Genomic DNA, 6753 nt, shown 5'->3' with positions numbered 1-6753 from the left:
GAAAGAAAAGGAAGAAGCAGTTTTCAGATGACCCTCCAATAGATTCATAGGACAGAAATGACCCCTGGCCACTCCTCTAGACCAATAAAAAACAATATAAAACAGTAAAGAAACTGCAAGGGCAAAGTTAATGAAGTTCATGTTATTTCTTTGTTTCAATAAAGTGAACACCTGTTTGTTTCCTATCATATCCACTTGAGCATTACTAACAAACTGCACACTGTCCAGAAACCGAAAAAAGTGTTTTTAAATGCAATAAATACTAAGCATGTAAACATTTTTGCAGTCTAATAATGGTTACTAAGGCAAATAAAAGTAATTAAATAATTTAAACAATGGAAAATACAAGATGCAATGTAAACACAAATCACCACCTAAAAACTGATCCTGACCTTATAATCCTACTTGCTGGCTAAGGCTTCACCACTGTTGTTTTGATCTGCAAGGATTACCTGCCAGCAGGACTCTGCCAGCTGTCAGATTCTTCCACCTACAAAACCTGCCACAGTGACCCCATGCCTGAAATCCAGCAGGATCTCTATCTAGTCTTTCCTCAAATCCTTAGGCCCATCCCAAAACTTCTCCTCAGAGTCCACCTCTCTCCTCACCCCTGCCACTCCCTTCATACCTATCTTCTACATGCTTCCTAAAGTTGATAAACCAAACCACCCAGAATGCCCCACTATGGACGGTTACTGTGCCCCCACTGAGAGAATCTCTGCTCTCATAGACCAAAATTTTCAGCCTGTATAAAATATACCAATCATTTCCTTCACAGGCTCTCCACAGTTTCTGTTCCTTTGCCACACTGTGCCCTGCTCATCACTATTGATGCCACCTCCTGTTACTCTAACACCCCTATTGCCCTTGCCTTACTGCTATTGAACACTACCTTTCCCAACACCCAAAGGATTCCAAACCAATAACTTTCTTCCTAGTCACTATGGCCAGCTATATCCTCACCCACCATTACTTCTCCTTTGAAGGCATTACCTACAAATAAGTCTGGGACACCCTATCCACATTCCTCCAGAACCTCAACACATTCCCCCCTCCCCACATTCACTTCACCTGGTCCTCCTCAACCCAAAAACCAACCTTCCTAAATGTTAACCTCCACCTCAAAGATGGCTACATCAGTACCTCTGTCCATATCAAACCTACCAACCATCAGCAACACCTTCACTTCGACAGCTGCCACCCATCCCATACCAAGAAGTCTCTTACCCACAGCCTAGCCAGCCACGGGCATCACATGTGTAGTGAGAGCGGTCCCTCTAAAAATATACTGAGGGTCTCACCCCTACCATACTCTGTTCTCCCTCCTGCTCCCTGCCCCAGCCTCCTCCTTGTGCCCGCCTAGTTGCCTCTCCCATCATGCATGCTGCTCATAGTCTGGCTTCATCTGCCAGAGACTTTGGTCATGTGTGTGTGTGTGTGTGTGTGTGTGTGTGTGTGTGTGTGTGTGTGCACGCGGGTGTCCCTTGTCTTTTTTTCAACAAAGACTTTGTTGGCCAAAAGCTCATTTTGTGACAGTCTTTTTGTTGTGGCTATCTGCGACTCAGTGTCTGCATTATATGGTGAGTAGCAACCATTCTTTTCATAATTAAATAATTTAGTCGCTCAAGACAAAATTCAGGATTTTTCTATCTATCATAATGACAAAGATCTTTAATTGTACCCACAAATTTCAGTAAATAAGGTTTTGTTTTTCAATTTTTCTGTCTTCTCACTCTAAGGAAATAGTTCAAATTTAAAACTTCATTTACTGTATTGTTTCTGAATATTAGTACTGGAATGGACTTGATGAATCTAACTGGTTGCACACATGGTGTCAACACCGGTGCGTCTCCCCAGAACATTGTCAGAAAGTGTCAGTTCCCCTAAATGCCAGTAGTTATAAGTAATTGCTGAATGAAGTAACGCAGGATCAAAATTCATCAAATAAAATTATGTGACCCCATTATCAGCACTCCATGCTTCCCAGGTACAGCAACTGTCCAAATGCAGCCACCTCTGTTGTGATATTAACTGCAACCTATGATGGGATGGTGGTGCAGCAACCCATCTTCTGTTACTCTCCATCCAATGATAAGGAATAACACAAGGGATTGTAGTAGGTTCAGTTTGTGCAAATATTGCAAACACAGAACCGAATGGTTTACTACCTGCTTAGCACCCAGTATTATGATCTTCCCCTATTGAAGTCAGTATCATCAATCATAACATTCACAACACATGTTCATTCACTCGCATTCCTATTCAGTGAAACATCAGCCTACTGTCACCTCTGAACACTTCATGTGATATGTTGTTGTTGTGGTCTTCAGTCCTGAGACTGGTTTGATGCAGCTCTCCATGCTACTCTATCCTGTGCAAGCTTCTTCATCTCCCAGTACCTACTGCAACCTACATCCTTCTGAATCTGCTTATTGTATTCATCTCTTGGTCTCCCTCTACGATTTTTACCCTCCACGCTGCCCTCCAATACTAAATTGGCGATCCCTTGATGCCTCAGAACATGTCCTACCAACCGGTCCCTTCTTCTGGTCAAGTTGTGCCACAAACTTCTCTTCTCCCCAATCCTATTCAATACTTCCTCATTAGTTATGTGATCTACCCATCTAATCTTCAGCATTCTTCTGTAGCACCACATTTCGAAAGCTTCTATTCTCTTCTTGTCCAAACTATTTATCGTCCATGTTTCACTTCCATACATGGCTATACTCCATACAAATACTTTCAGAAATGACTTCCTGACACTTATATCTATACTCGATGTTAACAAATTTCTCTTCTTCAGAAACGCTTTCCTTGCCATTGCCAGTCTACACTTTATATCCTCTCTACTTCGACCATCATCAGTTATTTTGCTCCCCAAATAGCAAAACTCCTTTACTACTTTAAGTGTCTCATTTCCTACTCTAATTCCCTCAGCATCACTCGACTTAATTCGACAAATTCCATTATCCTCGTTTGTTGATGTTCATCTTATATCCTCCTTTCAAGACACTTTCCATTCCGTTCAACTGCTCTTCCAAGTCCTTTGCTGTCTCTGACAGAATTACAATGTCATTGGCGAACCTCAAAGTTTTTATTTCTTCTCCATGGATTTTAATACCTACTCCAAATTTTTCTTTTGTTTCCTTCACTGCTTGCTCAATATACAGATTGAATAACATTGGGGAGAGACTGCAATCCTGTCTCACTGCCTTCCCAACTACTGCTTCCCTTTCATGTCTTTCAACTCTTATAACTGCCATCTGGTTTCTGTACAAATTGTAAATAGCCTTTCGCTCCCTGTATTTTACCCCTGCCACCTTCAGAATTTGAAAGAGAGTATTCCAGTCAACATTGTCAAAAGCTTTCTCTAAGTCTACAAATGCTAGAAACATAAGTTTGCCCTTCCTGAATCTAGCTTCTAAGATAAGTCGTAAGGTCAGTATTGCCTCACGTGATCCAACATTTCCACGGAATCCAAACTGATCTTCCCCGAGGTCGGCTTCTACTAGTTTTTCCATTCGTCTGTAAAGAATTCGCGTTAGTATTTTTCAGCTGTGACTTATTAAACTGATAGTTCGGTAATTTTCACATCTGTCAACACCTGCTTTCTTTGGCATTGGAATTATTATACTCTTCTTGAAGTTTGAGGGTATTTTGCCTGTTTCATACATCTTGCTCACCAGATGGTAGAGTTTTGTCAGGACTGGCTCTCCCAAGGCCGTCATTAGTTCCAATGGAATGTTGTCTACTCCGGGGCCTTGTTTCGACTCAGGTCTTTCAGTGCTCTGTCAAACTCTTCACACAGTATCGTATCTCCCATTTCATCTTCATCTACATCCTCTTTCATTTCCATAATATTCTCCCCAAGTACATCGCCCTTGTATAGACCCTCTATATACTCCTTCCACCTTTCTGCTTTCCCTTCTTTGCTTAGAACTGGGTTTCCATCTGAGCTCTTGATGTTCATACAAGTGGTTCTCTTATCTCCAAAGGTCTCTTTAATTTTCCTGTAGGTAGTATCTATCTTACCCCTAGTGAGATAAGCCTCTACGTCCTTACATTTGTCCTCTAGCCATCGCTGCTTAGCCATTTTGCACTTCCTGTCGATCTCATTTTTGAGACGTTTGTATTCCTTTTTTGCCTGCTTCATTTAGTGCATTTTTATATTTTCTCCTTTCATCAATTAAATTCAATATTTCTTCTGTTACCCAAGGATTTCTACTAGCCCTCGTCTTTTTACCTACTTGATCCTCTGCTGCCTTCACTACTTCATCCCTCAAAGCCACCCATTCTTCTTCTACTGTATTTCTTTCCCCCATTCCTGTCAATTGTTCCCTTATGCTCTCCCTGAAACTCTGTACAACCTCTGGTTCTTTCAGTTTATCCAGGTCCCATCTCCTTAAATTCCCACCTTTTTGCAGTTTCTTCAGTTTTAATCTACAGGTCATAACCAATAGATTGTGGTCAGTGTCCACATCTGCCCCTGGAAATGTCTTACAATTTAAAACCTGGTTCCTAAATCTCTGTCTTACCATTATATAATCTATCTGAAACCTGTCATTATCTCCAGGCTTCTTTCATGTATACAGCCTTCTTTTATGATTCTTGAACCAAGTGTTTGCTATGATTAAGTTATGCTCTGTGCAAAATTCTACCAGGCGGCTTCCTCTTTCATTTCTTAGCACCAATCCATATTCACCTACTACGTTTCCTTCTCTCCCTTTTCCTATTACCGAATTCCAGTCACCCATGACTATTAAATTTTCGTCACCATTCACTATCTGAATAATTTCTTTTATTTCATCACACATTTCTTCAATTTCTTCGTCATCTGCAGAGCTAGTTGGCATATAAACTTGTACTACTGTAGTAGGTGTGGGCTTCGTATCTATCTTGGCCACAATAATGCGTTCACTATGATGTTTGTAGTAGGTTACCCGCATTCCTATTTTCCTATTCATTATTAAACCTACTCCTGCATTACCCCAATTTGATTTTGTGTTTATAACCCTGTAGTCACCTGACCAGAAGTCTTGTTCCTCCTGCCACCGAACTTCACTAATTCCCACTATATCTAACTTTAACCTATCCATTTCCCTTTTTAAATTTTCTAACCTGCCTGCCCGATTAAGGGATCTGACATTCCACGCTCCGATCCGTAGAACGCCAGTTTTCTTTCTCCTGATAACGACATCCTCTTGAGTAGTCCCCACCCGGAGATGCGAATGGGGGACTATTTCACCTCCAGAATATTTTACCCAAGAGGACGCCATCATCATTTAATCATACAGTAAAGCTGCATGCCCTCGGGAAAAATTACGGCCGTAGTTTCCCCTTGCTTTCAGCCGTTCGCAGTACCAGCACAGCAAGGCCGTTTTGGTTATTGTTACAAGGCCAGATCAGTCAATCATCCAGACTGTTGCCCTTGCAACTACTGAAAAGGCTGCTGCCCCTCTTCAGGAACCACACGTTTGTCTGGCCTCTCAACAGATACCCCTCCGTTGTGGTTGCACCTACAGTACGGCTATCTGTATCGCTGAGGCACGCAAGCCTCCCCACCAACGGCAAGGTCCATGGTTCATGGGGGGAGGTTCATATGGTATAATTTTATACAATTTGACCAGTCAGCTACACGAGGATCCCAATAACAGCTCTGTGAAATACTTAGAAGCTGGTAACTTTATCTCATAGTAAAATGTGTCACTCTCTGTGGTCTAGGTTGCACAGCACATTTATTGAAAGGTGGCCGGTTTCAATCATCACATGATCATCTTCAGATCTCTAGTCATTTTGATGCATAATGGTTGTGGGATGGATGATAGTTGACCATCATCATTCAGTTGTTCCTGCTCCATGCACAACCACTATCTATCAAAATGGCTGATGATCATGTGATGATTGAAACCAGTCACCTTTCAATAAACATGCCTTGTGGTCTAGGCCGTTAATATTATTTTCAAAGATTATTAGTGGATCACTGATATCTCCAGTAATGTTTTCAAAAATAATTACTTCATGCAGGTGCTTAACATTTCTATGTAAGTTGATTATAATTAACATTAACACTGCAGTGTTATAACAAAGTCATGTCATTTTACTGCACTTTACTTAAATAAAATTTACACTCCTGACTTGTTCCAAAGCCTAGAGGTCCATTTCCATGTGATCAATGAAATATGATTCGGGCAATGCAATGGCGAAAAACTACTCCCACCCATCTCCACTGTTGAACCACTTCCTCACACATCATGTTCCATAAACCCCATCAAGAAGGAGAGTCTTCAGGGGCATGGAACAGGACAAGTCGTACACTACAGCACGCAGAAGCAACCACTACTAGCTACTTCTGTAAAATAAATTATAACTAGTGCTAATTTATGGTTACTTACATTTATGGGAACTACCTCCAAATTATATTATGCTAGCAAACTGCCCCAGCCTCGGGAAAGTAGCACTAACTAACCATGGTTCGATAACTTGGTTTGCATTGAAGCAATAAATTATACACACAAACCTTCCTCGTCAATCAGTCTATCTATTAGTCAAAATCATATCAAAATCCCTACAGTGGTTCCTGAAATTAGTCTTTACGCACAGACAGAAAAACATGGTGAGCAATTTTTAATTTAGTGGCATGTATGGAATATATTTACTTATATTAGAATAAAACAGCTACAGCATTTTGAAAAAAGTCACTGCTCCTCTTCTGCTGCAACTTACTCAGCTGCTGTTTTTATCTAATACTTGAAA

This window comes from Schistocerca americana, chromosome 2 (genome assembly GCF_021461395.2).
Source record: "Schistocerca americana isolate TAMUIC-IGC-003095 chromosome 2, iqSchAmer2.1, whole genome shotgun sequence".
Classification (NCBI taxonomy): domain Eukaryota; kingdom Metazoa; phylum Arthropoda; class Insecta; order Orthoptera; family Acrididae; genus Schistocerca; species Schistocerca americana.
The sequence above is the reverse complement of the archived record's forward strand: the minus strand, read 5'-3'. Positions refer to the sequence as shown.